This window comes from Sander lucioperca, chromosome 2 (assembly GCF_008315115.2).
Source record: "Sander lucioperca isolate FBNREF2018 chromosome 2, SLUC_FBN_1.2, whole genome shotgun sequence".
Taxonomy (NCBI): Eukaryota; Metazoa; Chordata; class Actinopteri; order Perciformes; family Percidae; genus Sander; species Sander lucioperca.
The window spans coordinates 33,951,312-33,977,408 of NC_050174.1; the positions used below are offsets into that span (position 1 = coordinate 33,951,312).

Consider the following 26,097-nt stretch of genomic DNA (forward strand, 5'->3'; position numbering starts at 1 on the left):
GCTACTCTGTCATAATTAAAACAACTGGGGACTGTGTACAAGCTGATATATGGGTCTGATAACATTTTATTAATTTGGAATCGGACCAAACATGATGTGAGTGTTTCTGTGACTTCCTGTTCAGCCTGAAGGCTGCTGGTATCAGCTGGAACTGTCCGGCTTGACCACGGATTTTTGTCACCGCCCCCGGCTGCTGCTGCCCGCTCTCGTCCACTTCACAGGCGAGGCGCAGTTCATCTCGAACAAGCCTATTGTAACTAATGAATCCAGCTGTTGCCAGCGTAACTAATGAGTTAACTTTTTATACACTAATTTGTGCAGGAAAAGTTCTATTCACTCAGACAGTGGATGAGCGCTCAGGCTGCATGGCCTCTGCAGCTCCATGGGGACAGACTCACGGACTACTTTTCTGCTAAACTTGATCCTGTAGCTTCAGGTCTACCTATTTGCCTCAGAGCTGTGGCTGCAGCTGAAAAAGCTTTGACAGCCTCCAGAGACATTGTGGGCTACGCTCCACTCACACAGTTAGTACCACATGCTGTTTCTCTGATCCTGCTTGAGCAAAAATCTTCGCATCTGTCTGCAGCACACTATTTGAGATACCATACCTGCCTGCTGGACATGCCGAATGTGACTGTTAAGCGTTGCACTACACTTAACCCCGCCTCTCTCATGCCCACACAAGAGGAAGGAGAGCCACATGATTGTTTAGCTGAGTTACAACACACATGCATTCCTCGTCCTGATTTTTCAGAAATTCCACTGCAAAACCCAGATGTTATTTTGTATGTGGATGGGTCAGCCTCTCGCTGCCCGGACACAGGCCAGGGCCAGGTAGGATTTGCTGTTGTATCTGATTCAGCTACTTTGACTGCTAAACCTCTCCCTAAACATCTCTCTGCACAGGCTGCGGAGCTCATTGCACTCACTGAAGCATGTAAGTTGGCTGAAGGAGTATCTGTAAACATCTACACGGATTCCAGGTGCGCTTTTAGGGTGGTGCACGATTTTGGTGTGCTGTGGAAACACAGAAATTTCCTGAAATCTAACGGTAAGCCCATTTTGCATCATCAACTGATCAATGACCTTTTGACAGCCATCTTACTTCCATCACAAATAGCTGTGTGCAAATGTTCTGCACACACTGGAGCAGCAGATGCTGTCTCTAGGGGCAACAAACGTGCTGATATAGCCGCTAAAGCAGCTGCACGCCTGCTCCTATCTCATGCTGATACTTTGGCTACAGACACACAGGACCTTGAACATTTTTCACTCCCAGATTCTGTAGCTGCCTTGCAAACACATGCTACACCACAGGAAAGACAGCAGTGGAAAGCTGCAGGGTGCACCTTTAACACTGGTATCTGGCTAGGTCCAGATCAAAACCATGTCTTCCTCACCACTTTTTCTCACACTTTGCTAAATTGACACATGGGTTGGACCATGTCTCAAAAGGAGGAATGTTGGCACAGATAACACAGACATCGTACGCAAAGGTTTTCACAACATTTGCAGAAAAAAATTGTAAAGCTTGTATCATATGTGCACAACACAACGTAGGTAGGGCAGTAAAAGTAACACAACAGGCTGCACATCCACCACCTACGAGACCATTTGAACATGTGATGATGGATTTTGTTGCGCTAACACCGTCCGAAGGGAAAAAAATATGCTCTGACTATGGTAGATTTATGGTCAAAATGGGTAGAAGTTTTTTCCGCCTCAAAACAAACAGCTTCAGTGGTGGCAAAAGCTCTAATGACAGAAATCATTCCCAGATGGGGATTACCAAGTCGCCTGTCCAGTGACAATGGAGCTCATTTTGTAAACTCAGCCAACACAGATAAGTCTGTATATTGGCATAGATATCAGAACACATTGCAGTTACCATCCGCAGAGCGGGGGCGCCATTGAGCGAGAGAATGGTACACTAAAAGCAAAACTAGCTAAATGCTGTGCAGACACAGGTCTCCCTTGGACAAAAGCACTTCCTCTGGTTCTGATGTACATGCGAATGTGTAAAAGAGTCCGTTCCAATCTCAGTCCATTTGAGATTTTATTTGGGCACCCACCCCAGGTAGGGACAGAGGCCCCAAAGGCTCCCCCTCCATCCACGGCTCTGTGCGAGCATGATATGTTAAGTTACTGCACGCAACTCTCTTCTACTCTTTCTGCCATCAGAATCCAGGTTTCTGCAGGCCTGCCTAAACCAGCTGAAGGACCGCTACATGAGCTGCAGCCCGGGGATTTTGTGGTACTGAAAGATTTCAGAAGGAAGAACTGGCAGTCCAAACGATGGCAAGGACCATTCCAGATTCTCTTGGTCACACACACCGCAGTGAAGGTCCCTGAGAGCGCTACGTGGGTTCACGCATCACACTGCAGGGAAGTCCCAAATCCAGGAGAGAAAGGACAGGTTTTTCTACAACTTACAACAAGTGACGAGCAGACCCCTGCTTAGTCACCTACGAGGGAGAAAATAGAGACCAGCCTGACAGAACGGCGTTTTCTGTGCTAACTCTATACCAGCCGAGGAAAACAGGAGTTTTCCCTCACTAAACACATCAGGAAGAAAAACCCTGATTGACAAAACCGGTAACGTACTGCTTTAAATCTTTTGCAAAAAGACAGCAGTGACGTTTAACATTTTGCTCTGACAATCGTTCTCCAGCTGTGATCCTCACAACACAGCACATTCTGCACATTTCATACTGCAGCAGGGCTGCTCCGACACACAAATGGAGCAGCCAAGAAGATGGGGACTGGAGTGGCATTCGCCACGACTATGTGAGATTTTCAGATTTGTTATTAGTCTCTTTTTTATTACTGTATGTCTGATTATTGCATTGTTGATGTCAGATAAATATGACAAACCACTGGTTAGCATAACTACTTCTCCTAATGCCACTGTCACACCCACACACATTGAAGACACACTCGCAGCACAGAGGGGGGGAAAAATCGTGTGGCATGATCACCATATTCAATATCCAGAAGACAATGGCGTCCACGGTTCAATAGTTACAATAGACCAAACATTAATGTAGTAACTAATACCACGTCCACCCTCATGCTTCAACCATGTGACTATTTTTTGTGCGTGGGTGGGAAGGCACAATGGGGATTGGTAGAAATTTACATATGCTATGTACCCTTTGTAGCAGATACACGAGTAGGGCCTACATGTTACTCGTGGGACTGGGCTATTTGGCACACTAGTAAAACTAAATGGGGTCACACGGTTCCTAGGGACCACACAAATCTGACCAATAGATTGTCAATAAAGAGAGTTAATAATTCCTCACCCGCCGTGTTATTGACGCTAAGAGATGCCCAACCTACTGACCAAGGCTATTTTGTTGGGTGTGCATGGATTTCTGGGAGAGACCCCTGTGTTTTTTTTTACCTCGAATTAATTCCGCCTCCCACATCCAACGTTGTTCACCCACAACACCTCTCTGAAACATTAGACGACATGTCCAGCAAATGGATTTCCTCCTCTAATGAAGATGATGGAGCATTCTCCACTAACGCCTGGCTAGGCACCATTAGGAAATTCACGCACGACGCAGGTTACAACGATTCATGTTATGTTTGTTCACTGTTTGTATCACAAAAACAAGCTGCTCCAGGAAAACCGCAACGTTATTTGTTTTGGACAATTCAGTTGAAAGAAACCCAAATTTCTGATGTAGAAACTTTTTGAAAATTGGTCAAACTAGACCTGAGGACAATAGGAGGGATAAATTAAAAGCAAACAAACTCACCTTCACTTCCGCTGTCTGACGCATCAACATCCATCCCAACTGTGGACATAAAAACACACTAATTAGGGGATCCATCGCTACACAAACAGATATTAATCACCACGTAACAATGACTTGTACTCTCTGTTATTAATAGAATAATAGAATCAGAAAAGGGGGAAATTTCAGGCTAAAAAATTATGGTTTGAAACAATTAAAAGTTTTTGTATTTTTTAGCATAATAGCATTTAAAGAAATCGTCTTACCATCTTCAATGTTAATTGAAATATTGTTTTTCCTCTTTGGAGGCATTTTGCTGCGTCTCCTTTAGTTATTTCCTCTAGTTAGTCCTCGTCTGCTCCCTTCAGCCTTCTCTCCATCCACGAGTCACTCAGTGAAGACACCGTGTCAAACAGCCAGGTAACACACACACACACACACACACACACACACACACACATAAACACACACACACACATACAGTACCACAGGCACACCCTCTCTCACACACACAGTAACAGACACAAACACACACATACACACACACACACACACAGTACCACAGGCACACCCTCTCTCACACACACAGTAACAGACACAAACACACACATACACACACACACACACACACACACAGTACCACAGACACACCCTCTCTCACACACACAGTAACAGACACACACACACACACACACACACACACACACATACATACACACACACACACACACACACACAGTACCACAGACACACCCTCTCTCTCTCTCTCTCTCACACACACACACACACACACACATACACACACAGTAACACACACACACACACACATACACACACATACACACACGCACACACACACACACACACACACACACAGTATCACAGACACGCCCTCTCTCTCTCACACACACACACACACACACACACACACACACACACACACACACACACACACATACTCCTTGACGAGACAACACAGTCCATTAATCAGGAGCCCGTGAGAAACTGATACAGTCTCCTGCTTTATTCCCCTACATGTATTCAGATTAACAGCTAACAGCTTGGAGCGTCATATGATGTGTGTGATTATAAAATAGAAGGCAACGTCTCGGCAGAAGTCAGGTCCCCTCCTGAGTCAGTGTATTTAAGACTCCAGTGAATCTGTAACAGTATTTTATTCATAGGGACACATTACAAGCCCTTCATTAAAGCCTAGGTTCACATTTTTTGAAGTCTATCTTAAAATAATACGCACAAGCCCACATGTACGCTGAAATTGTTCAGCTGCAGGTAATATGAGGCTTCAGCAGTCTGAGTAAGTGGGTGTTTTACAGACCGTCCTCACCCAGAAAACGCTCGTATAGGTTAATTGTGCAAGCAGCTCAGAGTTCAACCACGAAGATGTGTAGCTATATTTCCTGTGTATTTATTGTCAAACGTCAGATCTGACCTTTTGAATAATACAGGAGGAAACAGGAGCTGCCGGCTGCTATGCTGCAAACACGGAGCAACACGCTTCCAGGGGTTTCCATTCAACATGCATCTCCATCTTTCCTTCTCACTATATTGTACTTAAGCTCACGGAAGATCTTTTAGTTTAGGGCGTGTCCAAATCCATTTTTGCTAGTTTGACGGCAGAAAAAAGGGTCTGTGTGCAAGTGTCTTTGCTAGTTTAAGACCGACGCAGTTGTCTGCGCCCGCGTCGTTTAAACAGCAAATGCACCTGCGCCCATCTGTGGCCCATGGGCGTGCTGGTCTTACAGGGAGGTGTGTTCAGGTGCATTCTGGGTGTGCTGGTCTTACAGGGAGGTGTGTTCAGGTGCATTCTGGGCATATTGCTATCTTGAGGCAGCGTGAAGTGATGGCACCATTGACCAACAAAAACCTGGTCTAAAGTCAATAACGCAGCATTTCATTGTTATTTTAACAGAGCATTAGTAAAATGCTCCTAGGCTCGTACACAGCGCACACACTATGCTTGTTACACACACAGGGACGCACAGCAGCACACACACATGCAGAAGATTACAAATAAAAATATTACGGTGCAAATCCTCCATCATAACAGCAATGCTCCAAGGTCCAAACGCGCCTGGCTTTTAAAGGGAATGGGAGATGACAGTCAGGTTAAGGTTAGGGTTGTGGTTAGGGACAATTATTTATAATATTTCTTTAGGATTTTTGCCTTGTCGGAAATCCCGAAGTTTCCTGTTTGAAACAGCCAAGATGAGGCGTCTAGTTAGTTTCTCATTGGTTATTGGTGGGGTATGCCCAATTCCTATTCATTATCATTGCAGGCTTATGGAAATACATATTCCACCCAAAACTAACTTTACCCTGTTGGACTTTGGACTTAGCCTACATTTTTATTTCAGTTTTTTCAAAGATAAATATTTAAATGTGTTAATAAGCTATAGAAAAGTAATTTTGCTTGTTATTTTTGATTCAGATTTTAGATTATGGGAGGTGATCCACAAAAGCCTATATGGTCAGAACAATGGGATGTCGGAGCAGAGGGTTCATTTTTTTTTCGCAAAAAAGGGATGTCGGACTAGTGAGAGGTGGGAACAATGGAGCGTTGGAGAAATGACATGGCACCGTACTCATGCACTGACAGACTACGTAGCCTCCATAACCAGTGCAAAGGCATAAAAAATCTGTGACACACTGACAACTTTAGCTCTCCAAAGCTAAACTGGACAACGTCCCAGCGGTCAAATCAGTGCTCGTAGCACCGTAGCGTCTCCCCCCTCCCTTCACCATTACTGAAGATAAGAGATGCTCATCGTGGTCCAGCAGACCTCGAGATATCCGGTTATGTGTAGCCTGTCAAGGCTCAGGTTTCTGCTACACTGTGCCAGCCAACACAGTCTCACTCCCTACTCGTCAAATGTATGACGCATGGTCAAGGACCCCTGGAGTTAATTTTCAACGCCAGGGAGGTAAGGCATGGATAGACAGACATTTAGAAATTATGGTCGGATTCGGGTCAGGCTCGGTCACATCAGCGCGATAAGGCATTTGTTGTAAAATGGTGCTGCGGCTCCTTTAAGAGAGCTCAGTGCGTGTGTGTGTGTCTGTGTGTGTGTGTGTGTGTGTGTGTGTGTGTGTGTGTGTGTGTGTGTGTGTGTGTGTGTGTGTGTGTGTGTGTGTAAAGTGGGCAGAAGAGAGATAGAGAAAGAGGAAGCAGACGTGTAGATGCGACCGGAGCAGAGTTGGTGGAATAAGTTTAAGTTTTGTACACAGTGTGTGTGTGTGTGTGTGTGTGTGTGTGTGTGTGTGTGTGTGTGTGTGTGTGTGTGTGTGTGTGTGTGTGTGTGTGCGGTATCTGAGATAAACTCCAGACTGAAAACCAAGTTCATTCATCTGCTCACCAGAAACGGGATTTTAACCGTCCGCCCTGGAGGTAACCTGTCTCTCCTGGTTTTCTGATCTCGGTCGGAATCGAAGCGATCAGGAAAGGTTAACACATTGAACATTTTAAATTAAACAGCTTATTAACGTGAGCTTGTTCCCCCCGTGTGAGCTGATGACCTCATCTGTTGACATTTCCGAATGCCTTCCTATAGTTGCTTAATAAAAGCTTTCCACACAAACAAACGTAGGCTGCATGTGTCATTAGTATGAGAAAAAAAACTAGAGATTTTAACTGTGTTGGACTCGGGCCGGGTTCGGACGGAAAAATTCAGCCCGATGAGACCTCTACAGGGAGGTACCCATTGCGTTATTTTTCGACGAGGGGGTCCGTCAGATAGACATTCATGTTAATCCCTCACCGTCAGATATCAACGAAAGAAACAACACGCCCCCTTAACTCGAAATCTGTGACAGTTTAATTATTGGTATTTCTAGCCTAATATCCGCTGTTTTAATCAACATTATTCACGAGATATTATCATAGTTTATTTGTATTTCTTTTAATGTTATTATTTCGGGCTATTTCGGCCAGGGAAGCTGGATTGCTTTGTTGTTTATTTATATTTTTAAAACTATAACGCTACATCTATCAACATTTATTTAGATGTTATCATGGTATTCATTTCTTTATTTTAATAATAGTATTTCGGTCTTATTACCGGTGAAATATTACAGTATGCTGTAAGACAGAACATTACGATATGATCCGAGCTAGACGCATTCAAAGCTGATATCCCACAATGCAATGCTGCCATTCATTCACAGAATCGGGCAGCGATCAGCGGGTCTTTAAAGGAACACGCCGACTTATTGGGAATTTAGCTTATTCACCGTAACTCCAAGAGTTAGATAAGTCCATACATACCCTTCTCATCTCCGTGCGTGTTGTAAGGCTGTAGGTTGTAAGTGACAAAATAACGCCAACATGTTCCTATTTACATGTTGTGATTTGTAGAGTCACAGCGTGTACAAATAACAAGGTCACATGACACACAGCCATCTTCTAACCGTATACATACCAGGAACTATATTCTCAGACAGGTTTGCTGCAAAGCAAATCATTCCGCCCAAGTACTATATTCTTCCGCCTGAGAATATAGTTCCCAGTTTGTTTACGGTTAGAAGATGGCTGTGTGTCATGTGACCTTGTTATTTGTACACGCTGTGACTCTACAAATCACAACATGTAAATAGGAACATGTTGGTGTTATTTTGTCACTTATTGGGAGCAGTAGGCTAGATGGAGCCGGTTACCTCCAGGATCTGTGCTAAGCTAGGCTAGATGGAGCCGGTTACCTCCAGGATCTGTGCTAAGCTAGGCTAGATGGAACCATTCACCTGCATGTACTGTGATGGGCTGCTGCCTCTGGAGCCGTCAGACAGCCTTACAACACGCACGAAGATGAGAAGGGTATGTATGGACTTGTCTAACTCTTGGAGTTACGGTGAATAAGCTAAATTCCCAATAAGTCGGCGTGTTCCTTTAACGCCAGTATCGCTTCAATATACATATATACACTCAGTGTTTTTATCACCAGCAACAACACGTTGCTCAGCTTTGTTCCAGTAAGTTATACACCGTAATAACGTTTAAAAACATCTGTGGAAGTGACGTAGTAATTACCGCTCCTCGTCTGTGAAAGAATGTTGCACATGAGAATTTACGCAATAAAATACCAATAATGAAAAAATATTGTTTTATGCTAAGTACTTTGATTTGCCTTCTATATACTATATAAAAAACCTACAGTTGAGTGTTTAGAAATACAGCCTAATGGCTTGTTTGACTAATTTGCATTTGTTTTGACTTGTACTGTTGTGAAAAACAATACACTATATACAAGGAGAAGCATTTTTTATTTTATTTTCCATACATACTTATTTAAAAACGCAATTTTCTAATTTTGCAGTTGATGAATATTAATAGCAAATACTAAAGGGGAAAAAACATGAGCATATGTATGTGTGGGACTTAGTTTGATTTAAAATCACACTGCAATATTAGTTGTTTTAAATAAATTACTTTTTTGAAATATCAATTTATGGTAGGCCTAACATATTAATTATTATATTTAGAAGATGATCCTCATTTCATCACTATGGTTACAACTTGTAGCTATCCTAACCTTTGTAGCCTTTACTGAGAGACTACCTTTTCAAAATTAAGAAGGGACTAGTTTTAGGAAGCATTTTCAGGAAATTAAAAAGATAATCAGATTGTTGCCGAGGTTTTTGTTTACAGAGTAAGATGTACATATAGCTTTGCATGGGTATGTGTACATATACAATGTGTTTTGGCATTTTGGGCACACTTCTACCTCACGCCGCCTTCACACTGGCAGTTGAAATCAGCTCCAATACGGCTTCGAAACGACCGGAAGTCATTCATTTCCTCTGGAGATTCGCAGACTGCATGCGAATGGGTCCGAACTGGGTCCGAACGAGTGCGGTGCGAAAAAAATCGTGTCAGTTGGTCATCCGGATGCGTTCAAAAAATTGAACTCTTGCGAAAGGCTACGGACGGTTCCTATCCGACAACTCCAGCATGGCTATGGTACTGATAAACACACCTGCTAATGCTAATTTCATCGTCAGCCTATATACTGCATACAGACAAAACTCACACATCTCATTCAACCATTTCACAAACTGAGGAAAGGGTCGTGACTAGGGGTGGGGGGGAAAACCAATACAGCATAGTATCGCGATATTTTCTGTGGCAATACTGTATCGATACACAGACGCCAAGTATCGATCTATTATTATATATGTGTTGGTCAGTTTGTCTGCTTGACAATCCCATTTTGCAGCAATAAAACTGAAGTGAGATGAACAAACAGAGAAATATATCTTTTTAGATAAAACACATATTGACAAAGTTTCCCTTTGGGGACATCATTTGAAATTGGGAAAAATTTTAAGTTGGAGAAAAGGTAATGAATTGCAATATTTCGCAGAATATATCAATATGTTTAAAATCGCAATAATATCATATTGTGACGTAAGTATCGTGATATCGTATCGTGAGGCCTCTGGTGATTCCCTCCCCTAGTTGTGACATGGGTCAGAGGCTATCAGAGGTCATAACTGATGAACCAATCAATGGGCTCTGCTCCTATAGGCACCTTGGTGTTCATGTGGAGAACACCTTTGGCTGGAAGGCCCATGTTCAAAGTGTGTGTTATCATTTAGTGCAGACACTCACGGTGAATCAGAGGGTTTATGTTATATATGACTGTCATGAAGGTTGTGGAGAGGAATAGATACCAGTCTCTCCAGGAAAGCACAGATAATATGGTCTGATCTATCTTCATTCTGCATGCCAAGTATGAGCTCTTATCCTCTGGCAGATATGGGTAAACTTAACATTTCTAAACTATAGGCCTAATTTGGACCTACCTCAATTAAAACTTTAAATAATGTTGCTTGAGGCTGCAGGGGAATAGCTTCATGATATATTATATGGTTGTGTGTTGCTCCTGTCACTGTTTGTGAAAGACAGGACTGCACATCACACAGCAACAACAGATTGTTGCTGTGTGATGTGCAGTCTGACTACATATCACTTTGTTTATGTTGTTTTTTTATTGTAAGTCATCATCTGTATGATAAAACAATATGTCAAGTGTTATGTGTGAAGCATTTGAACTCAAGGCAGATATCCCTCTGGAGACAATAAAGTATCGACTGCAACATGGTCTCTATGATATAGTAAAAATTAAAACGTTGTCGTAGGACTAGCAAACACATCGTTGGAAAGGTCTCAACTTCGACAGTAACATATGTCAGTCTGAAGAGGATCCATTACTCCTGCTTTGAACCCAGTCCATCTTTGAAGGCTTGTCATTTAGCAACAGAAGGTGCTACACACATAGGACCAGCTGTTATAGAAGGTGTTACACACATAGGACCAGCTGTTATAGAAGGTACTACACACATAGGACCATCTGTTATAGAAGGTGCTACACACATAGGACCAGCTGTTATAGAAGGTACTACACGCATAGGACCAGCTGTTATAGAAGGTGTTACACACATAGGACCAGCTGTTATAGAAGGTACTACACACATAGGACCAGCTGTTATAGAAAGCTCTGGACCTCAGCTCTCATGTAGACATGGTTTTCAAAGTTTACCCACTGTAAGCACTGTCAAATATGGTAATAAGCTATTTGCACCTATTTTACAATTATATTTTTAAAATCTGATGACACCAGTGTGTTCCCCATCTCAAAAACACCAGGGTGTATCCAAATTTATACACTACCAACTTCTAGTTATGAGAAATATACAACCCAGTCTCACGGCAGTTCGTGTAAATGTCACGTTATTTTTAATCTATTGATACGTGTTCATGGGCACGTTTATCTCGTTTTTTACATGTAAATGTCACGTTATTTTCTCAGGGAAAGGACGCCAGGAGATGGCCGGGAGACAGCCGAAAAGGACGCTCCATAAGCCGGGAGGTGGCCCGCTGGGGACGCACCACAATAACGGGAAGGCGGAGGTTGGGTTTAGGAAAAACCCTACGGGGAAAGGGCGCCTCACACTCTGGGAGACAGCCGCTGGGGACGCGCCACAATAACGGGAAGGCGGAGGTTGGGTTTAGGAAAAACCCCATGGGAAACAAAACGCCACAAGCGCCACGAGCCCACCGTGCACACAGCGTTTGTCTTCGTAAAGGAGAGAAGACGGCTGGCGAAATTCACAAGTTCACTAAAGGTTGGTATCTATCTCGTGAACACCTTTACACAATCACACATTCACAATCACTGACCCGACTCTTAGCAAACAAGCGATTGCGCCTGCTTTAGAAAGTTAACTAGTCGCAAGTTTGCGGTAAAATGCAGTTGGGTTGTCGAGGTCAAAACACTATATAGCAGCTGTGAATCAAATAAACTAGGGCTGTCAATCGATTAAAAAAATTAATCTAATTAATTACAAACTCTGTGATTAATTAATCAAAATTAATCGCATACATAATTAACGGTGCCTGAACCGATACTTTTTAAGAAAGTAAAAAAAGAAAAGAAAACAAAGGGTACTAAACAACAGTTGGTGACATTAAAGAACGGCTTGTTTATTGCTAAGGCCATATGGTCAAAATTAAATGATTTAATAATAATGTATAACAATAACAATAACTTATTTAACTTGTAAATTGCTGTTGAACGACAAAAACAACCACCAGATGGGAAAAGGACATTTACAATAACTTCAAATGCACCACGAAGCTGTAGTTTACCAGTTTCATTGAACAGCAGCTGCAGATTGTTACATCCTGGTGTTGAGTCACCATCCTCTACAGTAAAACACAGTCAAACTTTACACCGTTCAGCATTAGCTGTCAGCATTGTAACCGTGTTTAATCCAGCTACTAGCTAGCGGTAGGCTAACGTTAGCTGCTGTCGAGTATAGTGTTAACTAGCTAGCGGTAGGCTAACGTTAGCTGCTGTTGAGTATAGTGTTAACTAGCGTCACATGCAGCGGTGTTTGTGTTGCCTGTATCGTCAGTTTCAGAGCACCAGAGAGAAGAGCAGACATATCAGTGGCACCAGATTTCGGTAGCCAGGGTTGGCAGGAAGAAGATTTTTACAAGTAAATGTTCCAGTTAATGATCCAGGCAGCACATTCTCGTCTCCCTCCTTCATTTTACAGTCCAATGGTGGCTAGAACGGCTCCGGGTCAAACGTCAATATGGAATGGATTAATCTGCGTTAATCTGCGTTATTTTATTTTATTAATTAATCGAAATTAATGCGTTATTTTGACAGCCCTAAAATAAACGTATAATAAATAATGTTATGTCATTTTTTACTCTGACTCTGAGCAGTATGTCCTGTATGTCCCTTACACACACACACACACACACACACACACATACACACACACAGACACACACAAAGGTGGAGCAGTATGTCCTGTATGTCCCTTACCGGCTAACTTATTTCTAGATGGAGCATGAATATGGAGCATCTACTCCGGTTCATGCAAATGCAAATGTTAAATTTCAAGCCAATAGGAATACTTGGAATTGATGGTGGTGGTAAATATTCATGAAAAAAAGACAAGTTTGTGAACGGGCAACACAGATTTTGATAATGAACAACTACAAACGTTACACACTGGGGCTTTAATGTATATCTGTGACTGAATATATGTATGGATATGAATGGAGGAATGAATGCATATTTATAACTGAATGTATGGATATTTATGAATGGATAAATGAATTTATGACTGAATGCATGGATGCTTATGGAAGTAGGAATGAGTGTTTGTAAGCATGTATGGTAGGACAGAGGAGTGTAGGAAGGATGGCTCTTTTGCACAAGTATAACAAATGGAAATTAGCTATTTGCAATTTGCACAGCTCTTTGAGTAGCCCAAATGTTTACTGTACATTTGTCTTTTAATTGTTTTAACCCTGTGCTTGTTGTGTGTCTCTGTTGTAACTCTTGCAGCAATTTCTCCCAGTGTCCAAAACTAATTTCTCCTTGAGGAGACTAATAAAGATACTTTGACTTTGTTCCTCCTCAGGTGTCGGCCTACATGTTGGAGCTGTACAACGACCGGCTGCAGGATCTCTTGGCGCCGCTGGCTGCGGATGCCACGGCGCTGCCCGGCGCTGCCCGGCGGGTGGAGATCAAGAGGAACAGGAAGGGCGTTGTGTTCGCTCAGGGAGCCGAGACTAAAGAGGCGTCCAGCGCTCAGGAGCTGTACGCCCTGTTCCAGCAGGCCTCCCACCGACATATCTCCGCCACCAGTGAGTCTCCGTACCGTACCGTGCCGTACTGTACTCTACCCTACCGTGCCGAACCGTGCCAAACCGTGCCGTACCGTGCCGTAACGTGCCGTAACGTACCATTTAATTCTGTATCGTTCCGTAACGTACCATTCCGCACCGTGCCGTGCCATTCCGTACCATACCGTTTCGTACCGTGCCATACGATTCCGTACCATCCCCTACCGTTCCGTAATGTACCATTCCGTGCCGTCCCCTACCATACCGTGAAGTACCATGCTGTGCCGTGACGTGCCGTGCTGTGCCATTCCTTTAAAAAGCCCTGCTAAATGCTTTGGATTTATGGTGTAAGTTACAGTCGGAGTTTCCATGAATGAATGTGTGTGTGTGTGTGTGTGTGTGTGTGTGTGTGTGTGTGTATGTGTGTGTGTGTGTGTGTGTCTCTCTGTGCGTGTGTGTCTGTTTCTGTGTGTGTATGTGTGTGTGTCTCTGTGAGTGAGTGTCTGTGTCAGTGTCTGTGTGTTTGTGTGTATATGTCTGTTTGTGTCTATGTGTGTGTATGTGTGTGTGTGTGTGTGTGTGTGTGTGTGTGTGTGTGTGTGTGTTTCTTAATTTGCACATATCCACAATATCCTCATGTCTTGGTTTCCCTTTTGACATCCCTTTTGATTCTGTAGAGCAGGGGTTCTCAACCTTTTGCAAGCTGGGCCCCCCCAAAGCTGGTTCATTACAGTTGCCCCTCCGCCCGGCACCACCCCAACTACACCACCTTGCATAGATAGATAGATAGATAGATAGCCCTAGGCTAGGCTATTATTTTTAGGCCCACACTATTATTATTATTATTATTATTATTGTTATTGTTATTGTTATTATTATTATTATTATTATTATTATTATTATTATTGTTATTATTATTATCATCAGTAGGTCTATTATCATTACTAGGCTATTGCTATAATTGGGAATTGGCACCAGACCTCTGATATGAATTTATGCTTTATTACTGTTATTATTACTAGTCCTAACAGTAGGCATATCATCTCTATTTTCTATAGAAGCTTGCAGGTAGCTGATGTTAATGTGAGACCTGAGCCAGGTATGCTTCATCGTACCTTCGAAGCTTTTTTGCAGCTGGTGGTGCGTTGGTTACCTTGTTGGTCCTCACTAGAAATCTCTCCATTTTGTTTGGTTTTGAAATAATTTGGATGTGGATTAATTGTGTTTTCAATAAAGTTGAGGCTATGATGTAACGATGTGTGCGTGTGTGCAGCCTGGACGTGGAGTGGTGTGTGTCTCCTCTCTGCTCTGACTGCAGGCTGGGACTGCTCCGCGAGGCTACTGAGAGACTGACCGCCTGTGAGAGCTTTTGGACGGGGGGGGGGCCTCACGGCATCACCCGCTGCTCGTTGAGCACATAACTGCAGAGTGATACGTGCTTTCGAGTCTCCAAACACCACAAAAGTCTCCAATAACACCAGTAAAAGTTGCTAGATTTGTCGCTAGTCGCTTTTGACAAAAAAGTCGCCAGGAGGATGATTTGTTTTACAGTGCGGAGGCTCCAAGCAGAGCTTTCTCTGTAACCTACAAAAGTGGCCTGATGTTTATACTTGTGCACTGGTGTGTGCGTGAGCCGGCGTGTGTGTGTGTGCGTGTGTGTGTGTGTGTGTGTGTGGGTGGGTGGGTGGTAGAGGGAGAAGTGAGAGAGTGACGGCGTTTAGCTTTAGAGCGAGTACCGACTCTAGAGTCATAGTGAGAGAAACAAAGTGTCTCCTCTGTTCTTTCTGACCACGGTGGGAAATCTGGAGCAGGAGAAGTTAACCCTCTCCTTGAGTTCATGTTGTTTATGGAGAAGGAGAACCAGGAAATGAGTCGGGGAGGAAATTCAACGCTACCCAGCCACGACCGAACATTGTGCGTCGCCGCGACGTGTAGTTACATTACGTGATTTTTTTTTTCCTCCCATCCTGTAGCCTACTCGTGCCCCCCCAGGAGAGTGTCTGCGCCCCCCACCGGTTGAGAACCACTGCTGTAGAGAAACAGAGCGGGCTTGTCTCTCTTCGTTTGTGAATCTAATTGAACAACAACAATGTGATATTTTGGCTACCGTGTGGTAAAAGCTGAGCTGACTCGTTGCTTCTGTTTGCCCTCCAGCTGGGCGCTCCCAATAGAAATGGGCCTATCAATTTCATTTGTCATATGAAATGGTAGAAGTACAGTTCCAGTGAAATGTTATCCCGTCAGCTCCTTCAAGGCTGTCAGATCGCCATGCCAACCCTCATCTATAGCTGCTCATTTTCTTTTTCTGTTATCAAACATGACTTCTTTATCTCATCATCAGAGGAAACTTTGCAGCATCAGCTCTCTATCCAGTAATCAATGTCCTTCACATGACTCTAAAACGACAGAGGCTGACGTGACTTCATATACACATTATTCAGAGAGGAGAGAGAGAGGGGGGGAGGACACACACACTGAGACACGCACACGCAGACACACACACACACACACACACACAAACACACATACACACACATGCACAAACACACACACACAAACAAACACAAACACATGCACACACACACACACACACACAAACACAAACACATGCACACAGTGTGTTTCAGTGTGTCTCAGTGTGTGTGTGTGTGTGTGTGTGTGTGTGTCTCAGTGTGTCTCAGTGTGTGTGTGTGTGTGTGTCTCAGTGTGTCTCAGTGTGTTCTGAGTGACAGTGTGTGTGTGTGTGTGTCTCAGTGTGTCTCAGTGTGTGTGTGTGTGTGTCTCAGTGTGTCTCAGTGTGTTCTGAGTGACAGTGTGTGTGTGTGTGTGTGTGTGTGTGTGTGCGTGTGTGTGTCTCAGTGTGTCTCAGTGTGTGTGTGTGTGTGTGTGTGTGTGTGTGTGTGTGTGTGTGTGTCTCAGTGTGTCTCAGTGTGTTCTGAGTGACAGTGTGTGTGTGTGTGCGTGTGTGTGTGTGTCTCAGTGTGTGTGTGTGTGTGTGTGTGCGTGTGTGTGTCTCAGTGTGTCTCAGTGTGTGTGTGTGTGTGTGTGTGTGTGTGTGTGTGTGTGTGTGTGTCTCAGTGTGTCTCAGTGTGTTCTGAGTGACAGTGTGTGTGTGTGTACCCACAACAACATTAAGAAAAGATCAACTAACTCAATATATATACAATATAATATCATATATATATATATATATATATATATACATACATATATATATATATATATACTATATATACACAATATACTAATACAGACGATAAGGGAACATCTGCACCCTGTCAGGCTCAATGTTCACTTCTAACATTCAAAAATTATTTTATATTATTATAATAATAATCATTCGGTATTTATGTCTTATTTACCATCACTTCTGTTTGTTGATTCTCTAATCTCTCTCTCTGTCTTTTGTGTTCTAGTTTAAATGTTTTCTCTGCATGAATGTGTCCCATCCCTTGTTGTAAAGCCAGTGTATACCAGGCTGTTTTAAAGCCAGTGTATACCAGGCTGTATTAAAGCCAGTGATGAAATGATCATATATGCATATTAAGTGTGTGTGTGAGCTGAAAGCTGCGCTCCTCTCCGTGTCCTCAGGTTCACAGCGACTACAGCAGCACAGAGCATCAGCAGCAGGACACTGAGCACTGAGCATCGCACTTTGAAGAAGGTGGAGTAAATCCCAAAGGGCTCCATGTACACTAACACAGTTCTCTTTGTTGACTCACACTGATAATATGGGTCATAAACTGCACACCAGTACTCCCCTGCATCTTCCACTGAGATATTAGAGATAACCAGGCTCCCATTATCACGGTACCAGCTCACTCTGCTCATTCTCTGATTAGACTCTACATTAAAGATTCTTCCCTCTGTTCGGTGTGACTTGATAAACCAATCATGCTCCCTATCCTCTCCCCAATCTCTGCATCTGAGAGTGACTTCTTCTCCCTCTGAGAAGAGCTCTACAGCAGGGGGGGCAAATTTGGGGCACACCACCAGATAATACTCTTGCTCTCTGATAGAGGTTACACAGTCGTACCAACCTGAGTGATTTAACATTAGAGATGAAAACACCAGAGAGTAGTTTTGGTCTACTGAAGGCACAGTCTGGTTGTGTAGTTCTAGGTCAGTGTTAGAGCGTGTTTTTGGATTATACTTCCTCCAACGTGGCAGCTGGTCATCAGCGGAGTCAGCGATAGTGCACGGCAACACAGCGGCCTCTCCCACTGAGCGGTAGATTATCTCATACGGTACCAACTTCACAGTGTGACTGCTAACACACTGCTGTTGGTTCATTATCAAACAGTTGTACCATGTAAGGTCTGTTGTTGTGATGTTGGAAACACGAAGAGCTGATGTGTTTGTCACCACTTGGTATCTTCCTCTAACATTGTCCATCACACTCTTAAAACTGCTGGGTTAAAAATAACCCAACTTGGGTTATTTTGGTAACCCAGTGCTGGGTCCAATATGGACCGATCCAACGCTGGGTTGTTTTAACCCTGCAGGGTTGGGTTATGGCTTTGACCCAGCATGTTGGGTTATTATTTTCTACCCAAAAATGGGTTAAAATGACCATGTTGTTGGGTTAATACTACCTAAAATGGGTTGGAAAAATACAACCCACATTCTGGGTTATTTGTATTTTTTTTTTTTTCACTCGATTTTTTGCATTACGAAATGTATTGATGAAATTATGAAATAATCAAGCACATAACATCCCAGCATTTTGGTTTTATTGCTACAAGCCAAATATATCACTTAAGACAAAATTAAACATTTCAATTTATTTCAGTTAACATTAAAAGTTGTATAAAAGAATACAAAAGTAATTTTACAATTTCTGACTTAAAACATGTGATGTGTGCATTCACTTATTACATCATTAAACGGACAAAATAGTCACAATTTCTCAAACTTCATACATTGAACTATCAACTAGCAATCTGAGCGCTCATTAATTTGACAGTGTTTGATTCATGTCCTGGTATCTGAAAGACGGTAGTCTAGATGAACTCCCAAACTTTAGCACAAAGTTGACATCGAACAACAAACCCAGCACCACAACACGCAAGTAATTTTGTAAGATTCTAGCTCACCATGCCTGTGAGTGTCCATTAAGCGTGGAAACTCTGTGATAATGTCTAGCATTGATGTAGTCCCATTTGCTCGGATCCACTGTGCCCTATGGATGGCAGTCTCCAACATGTGTTGGCCAACCTGGGACTGTGGCCAGATGTTATTTTTCAGTCACTCCGTCAATTGGATGGCCCGCTCTGGAGTTCTAGTTGGTTCTGTGATGAGCAGAGAAATGAATAAGTTCTACCAAGCTGTGACATATTAAGACATCTAATTTTGTAATAGAGTGGGCCGGTTTCCCATACAAGAATCAAGCCTAGCCCTAGACTACAAGAAAAATTAAATGAAGAGTTATGTAAAAAGTTTAATCTCTGTATATGAAACTGGCCCATAGAGTTCAAGTAAGAAGTACTTAGTATGTTGCAAACAGGATAGAGGATAAGTCAAATCCACTTCTAAATGCATCAACATGAATTGGATTGAAATGGAGGAGCAAGACATCTTGCTGTACCTGGCAAAATGACTCGGGTGTCTTGTGGCACTTGGGATGTTAGATTTACTCGTCTGCCAGAGTGGAGCCTTTTTCAGACACTGCGGAGATGCTCTTCCAGAAAGCCTGTTGCGGGTTTATGCCCTCTCCCTGGGGTGAACCATGCGTCCTAAAGTTTAGAAGTAAACAAAAATTATTAAAAAAATAAATAATTCAAACACATTAAGTAATAACTAAGCCAGAAGCAACTCTGCAATTAAGAGCTGAAGTTAACATTAGGATAAAGCTGAGCCAACGATGAAACAGCTTAGCATTTGCCTTACATGTCCTGCCTGATTCTGCACAAAAAGCTCAAACTTGGGTGATGTTGTCTTTCTAAAGATGATCGTATTGTGTTGCAACATATGTTGTAAGGTTTAAGCCCATGTTTTTTTAGGGTAACTCCCTTCACTTTACCCGCAGTATCAACACATGAAGCCACCCTGTCTTGAGAAGCTTGTTGTTTTGTTGTTCACTTTTAACTCACTTTGCATTATCTTTGCTATCTCTTTTTCCTCTTGCACTCATAAATGCTACTCTCACCACTTGCTTTCCTTCTGCGGCCACACTGTCACTGATTTAAGGCACCTGACATGCTACTCTCATAACAGGAGGGTGTTGTGATTAACCCCCATATTGCGTGATACATTGCTTTTTCACCAACCGTCACAGCCCTAGTAGGGATTGTCACATTTGCTTTAGGTCAGTTCATTATTGTGTGGTTAAAAACTTACATAGCCTGTGCCTTGACAGTCCCTCAGGCATGGAAACTGATCCACAATTGATGATGCCAGCATAGCCTTTGCACCTGAAGATGGACTTTACAACAATATGCATTTTATTAGCATTTAACACTACCACATAACACAATATATTGACAGTTTTTTTTACAGTAATCATCAAAAAAATTATATAAAATAAAAATATAAATCAAGATTGCACTAACTGGTCCCAGATCAAACGGATGAGATAAGCAGTTCACATTAGTGAAGAACTAGCCCACACTAGTAAAAACTAATGTAAAATAATAACAATCTGTGTGTGAAAAATACTTACTTCTCTCCAAAGCGCTTAATTAAGTGGGACACAAGTATCCGGACCATGGCACGTCTTTCATTATTTATATGTGATTCTGTTCCTCAAGACCGCTAACCATGCATTTTCCATCAGCTGTCTTCTCACGCATATTCTATAAAAATGATCAATGAACAGAGAAAGAAAGTATACACATATATATGAATATCATGACTATGCCTCTGACTTACATCAAAATTGTCCCCCAATCAAAGTGAAGCTTTTAAAAAAGCTTCTCACTCAATTAAAAATAAGTTATTCAAGATAAATTACCATGAACTTACAAATGTTGCTCCTTGTTCCAAAGAAACTCTGTGTTGCTCTGTAGGCAATTCTGGGGCTGGTGTGCAGGCAGCCGGCTCGGGGCTGGGGCTTGAATCCTTAAAAGTATATGAAAAAAATAACAGCTTTATTACCAGGTTCCATTCTATAAAATCAATATCTTGTATTGCTTAGTATACTTACTAGTTGATATAACATTTCCACAGCAATATCAAGTCTGATTATAGATCATATTACTAAGATGAGTTGCAATAAATAAAGTAGCATATGTCATGACTTGCCCCCACTGCTAAAAAAAAATCCTAAAGGAAACACTGTAATCTATAACAGAACTAATGCACACCCTTAGCAGCCCAGCATAGTGAAGTATGTGCAGTACAGACTAGCATCCCTGAAATGATTTGCCACTTTTAAGACTACAAATCAACACAAAAACAGCAAAAAATATTCAGTAAAAAATCTTAAAACGCAACTGTGTCCATCCTATTTAAGCATGTGTCACCCAAGGTACTGTAATACATATTTCCATAGTACAGCATTTTCTTCAGACCACAGGTTACAAAGTCTAGGGATGCTAATCAACTGTTAAAAAAGACTGAATTTGAGTACAAGCCGACAATACTAGCTGCTACTGCTAACTTTAGTTCGACATTAGTCTCGCTTTGCCAGACTATCCACATTCTACATTTTGCAAATGTTGCTACAGCTTATCCATATTAAGCGTCACTTTACACAATACACTTACATTCAAATATGCGCTAATATTGTAGAAACACAACTGTCTCATTATTCTTGTAATTATTGTAAAATAACGCTAGTTTGATTTTATGCTGACTCACTCGAGCCTAGGCTAACATTAGCTAACATTACCTTAGCTACATATTAACAATACAGAAATAAACCTAAACACAAACATACCTCGTAACTGTTAGACTGCTTACACTTACGAGGGGGCAAGTCTCTTTACTTTATCATTGTCCTCTTTTGCGTTATTATCAGGTTTTATAAAAAGTTCGAGAGCTCAGGCCATAACGTTAACGCTAACGTTCCTATTTGCCTCCATCATCTTCACTGTCAAGTGCGTCAATCAATCATGACGTTCGGGATGCTAAATAATACTCATAACGTTAACGTTATATAGTTAGTTAATTCCGTGTAAGGAGTAATGTGTGTTTACAGTTAGGAACCAAAAATAGCAATATATAAAAACTAGAGATTTACTAGCTAATGTTAGAGGAGAGGCAGTTAGCTAGCTAGCTATAACATAGGTTTTAAACTGTTGAGCTAACGGTTAATTGCTAACGTTAATGTCCTGGCTAAAGTGAACTAACGTTACGGTTAACCATACAGAGCTAAGTTAATGCTAACATGTCTTTCAGTTCACACTATCATTAAAATTGTCTGGCTATTCTACACTGTTTGTATTGGTTTACGTCTTAAAGTTTCCTATCACTTACCGGAGCTATGTTCGTTGACGTCCTGGTGCCTGAATTCTGTCCAGAAATGGCCAAATGGCGGAATAATGAGCCTCGCTTTCGTTTAACCCATTGTGTTGGGTCACAATCTTTGACCCAACGTTGGGTCAAATCCACCCAACCTAAGACCCAACAGCCTTAACCCAGCATTTGGGTTATTAAAATAACCCAGCACACACACACACACCCCTCCCCTCTCTCTCTTATCTCTGAATAATGCGTGCATAAAGACACGTCAGCCTCTGTGGTTTTAGAGTCATGTAAAGGACATTGATTACTGGATACAGAGCTGATGCTGCAAAGTTTCCTCTAATGATAAGATAAAGAAGTCATGTTTGATGAGAACAGGAAAAGAGCAGCTGCTGATGAGGGTTGTCATGGCGATCTGACGGCTACATCCTGGGTGGAAGTATCAGCCTGGTCGTCTACAGAGAAGCTGTTGCTCTAATCTGGAATAAAGGCAACAGAGTAGAATCTGAATGAAGTAATATCATATTTATGTTTATATATATATATATATGTACACACAGTATACTGGGCATTTATTATTGAAGGAAACATTAGTTTTAACTAGGGTAGTATTCAACTTTCAAATCACATTAAAACTTTTTGAAACATTCAACCTTCTTTGAGGCTTTTAAAAAAAGCCCTTCTGACATTTTTGTGTTTTGGATAAAATGTTCAGACTCAGAGTCGGTGATTCAAGGGACTGAGTGAGGAGTAGCAGATGCTAATTTATTTTTACTTTGCTATACCATCCACAGTTTTAACGCTCATAAATTTATTTTAAATCAAAATGTAGGGAATGTTGTGTCCTTTCCGTCGATACGAACAGAGCCAAAGGTTTAAGTCCGGTGAACTCCATGGTTGCATGTCTGCGACCGGCACAAATATTCTTACAATTTGGTCACATGGCACCGTGAGCTTCCAAGTGAAGCCATGTCCACCAACTGCCACACTGCCTCCTGTATTAAATCATACAAGAAATACCAGGAGGACAAGAGGGTTCGTGTGTGATGTTAGTTATGACTGCACAAAATGTCTCCACAACACTCTCACGAGTTATTAGCATTGATAACAACATTTGCATCAACTCATCCCAAGGTGGTGTGCTATACTGTCTTCTAACAAGATCCATCAGTTTTTCTAGCCTACACACATCAATGCTATTTACACTATGCGTACTTTGGTACTTTTTAACATCCTTCACATTGATGGCAATGGTTTGATCTAAAATACAGGATGAACGAGCTATCACATATCTCTCACTGATATGGTTATACATTACATGTAAACAATTCCCCATATCCACACACAGCTACTTTTTTCTCTCATATAAATCTCTCCAGTAGTCTCCAATTTCTCGAATTTCAGCCACTTTGACGACGTCCTCACCAATCATAGCATCATACATTTCTCATATTTTGACTGTGACATCTTCCACAGATTTCAACTCATACAAAACAGTTTCTGCTACACCACGGATTCTTGCACCATCAGCACGGAGCTGTTTCATCGCCAGAAAGCACTGTACTACAGAGATAAATTTATCAGTCAACAGTCTTTTCATAAGTTGTTCAAAGTGTCTTGCATAGAACCCCTCTGGGATACTATCCAAACACTCGTGATGTTTCTGACTCGGATGGTTGATCTGAAAACCGTGGCACGCCTCCTCCCAATAGTTGTAAAGTACCACGTTAAGTGGCACAATGTCTGAACAAACACGGCCATCTGGCAGTTGTAAGACATCAGACGATTTGGGGAAAAACGGATGTCCATAGGGGTGGGGGGAAGGTAGCGGTGACCAGATCAAAAGAGAGGGTGGTAAAGGAGGGGACATATGTGGTGGCGCCAGGAAGCGTTCAGGGATTATATGTGTTGGTGATGATGATGACGAGAGTGATTGAGGAGATCCGGTGACAGTCAGCGGAGCAAATAAGCTGCGGTGGCTAGGAGGTGTCCTGGGTGATGGACAGTGCCAATCCATACATTCTGGAGAAGAAAAAAATCCACACATTACAGGCACAGTCAAACACAAAACAAAAGTATTTTAACTATTTTGCAATTAAATAGCACATACAAATAGACCCACCGTTTTACTAGTCTTTGTGTCTGACGATTTTAGGTCTATAAAATGGTCGTGGGAGGGGCAGGGAGTGTTGTCCGCCATCATCGAAAATCAACTTTTTTCTTATGGTCTCACAAGAGCTCCTTATTTGGTCTCTTCTGATGATATAATCAACTGTATCAAACTGCTTCTTCAGAGTCTCCCAGTCACAACATTGTATAAAGAAGCCATTTTTAAACCACTTGTTGCATTCAGCGTTAGAAACAGGATATGGCTTTAACAACCATTCTTCACGACCTCTGGCTGCAATAACCTTCTCTTTTTCTTCGCATACACTGAGGAAAATAAAATCCTCAGCAGATCTTGTGAAACGGTCTGCTTCCACACGGTAGATTTTGCTCCCTTTGCTGCTATCCCATTGGGATACATACACTATCTCAGGAAATCCAGGGTTGTCCAGGTCCTTACAGACAACATCACGAAAAAGGTTCCAGGGCACATACTACCGAACTAACAAGCTAACCCCCATGCCAGACTCCCTTTTAGGAATCCATGATTTTAAAACTTCAGCAGGCTGTGACAGGCCACTCCGTGCAGTCATGGTTCTGGTTCTCACGGGCTTCCCTTCCCTCCAGTGGGCACAACAATCCGGGGACTATTGATTCTTTTTTTTTTTTTTTGACTGTTAGACCAATCAGAACTTTAGAAAGCAATGCGCGTACACGCCTACCCCCCCTTCCCCTAATGCTGCATGCTAATTACTACTCATGGTTTTATTTCAGTTAGCCTAATAGCTGGTTTGATTTACATTGAGAGATGATCTTATGGAAAGTACCCCATGCCAATCTCTAGGTATGGTGAAGGGTATGTGATGATGTGGGGGTATGGTGAAGGGTATGTGATGATGTGGGGGGTATGGTGAAGGGGATGTGATGATGTGGGGGGGCTATGGTGAAGGGGATGTGATGATGTGGGGGTATGGTGAAGGGTATGTGATGATGTGGGGGTATGGTGAAGGGTATGTGATGATATGGGGGTATGGTGAAGGGTATGTGATGATGTGGGGGTATGGTGAAGGGTATGTGATGATGTGGGGGTATGGTGAAGGGTATGTGATGATGTGGGGGTATGGTGAAGGGTATGTGATGATGTGGGGGTATGGTGAAGGGTATGTGATGATGTGGGGGCCAAGGGAACTTTATCAGGATGCATAGTATCCTGGATCCATGAAATAACTGGCCTTTCAAAATAAAAGTCTGCCTGCCTCTATGGGAATTTAACATAGGGGTGTATTCACTTTAGTTGCCAGCGGTTTAGACATTAATGGCTGTGTGTTGAGTTATTTTGAGGGGACAGCACATTTACACTGTTATACTTTACATTGGAGCAAAGTATAATTTCTTCAGTGTTGTCCCATTAAAAGATATAATGAAATATTTACTAAAATGTGAGGGGTGTACTCACTTTTGTGAGATACTGTACATGTTCAACCCAAACTACGATCTTTTTCTAAACTTAACTAAGCAGTTTGTGTAGCTAACCAACGATCACGTTAACAAGTTCAACGTGTTTAAAACAGTCTCTGGTATAGATATGAGGACGGAAAACACTCCTGTGGGTCGTATTGGGGGGGAGGGGGGAACGACAAACGACGGATATCCTCGTACGGTTTCCTCCAGTAGAAT

The 26,097-nt window shown here is 42.3% G+C and overlaps 2 long non-coding RNA genes across 2 annotated transcripts; one reads left to right on the forward strand and one right to left on the reverse strand.

Annotated features, from left to right (window-relative positions):
* Positions 1-5,284: 5,284 nt before the first annotated feature.
* Positions 5,285-20,684, reverse strand: LOC116054381. Its single transcript, XR_004106054.1, has 5 exons — positions 20,570-20,684; positions 20,248-20,332; positions 19,496-19,643; positions 18,780-19,199; positions 5,285-5,295 (listed from the first exon to the last, which is right to left on the reverse strand). It is a non-coding gene; the product is annotated as an uncharacterized LOC116054381 (long non-coding RNA).
* On the forward strand, positions 6,595-7,544 carry LOC118494622. The gene is made up of 2 exons (XR_004896740.1): positions 6,595-6,688; positions 7,459-7,544. It is a non-coding gene; the product is annotated as an uncharacterized LOC118494622 (long non-coding RNA).
* Positions 20,685-26,097: the final 5,413 nt, after the last annotated feature.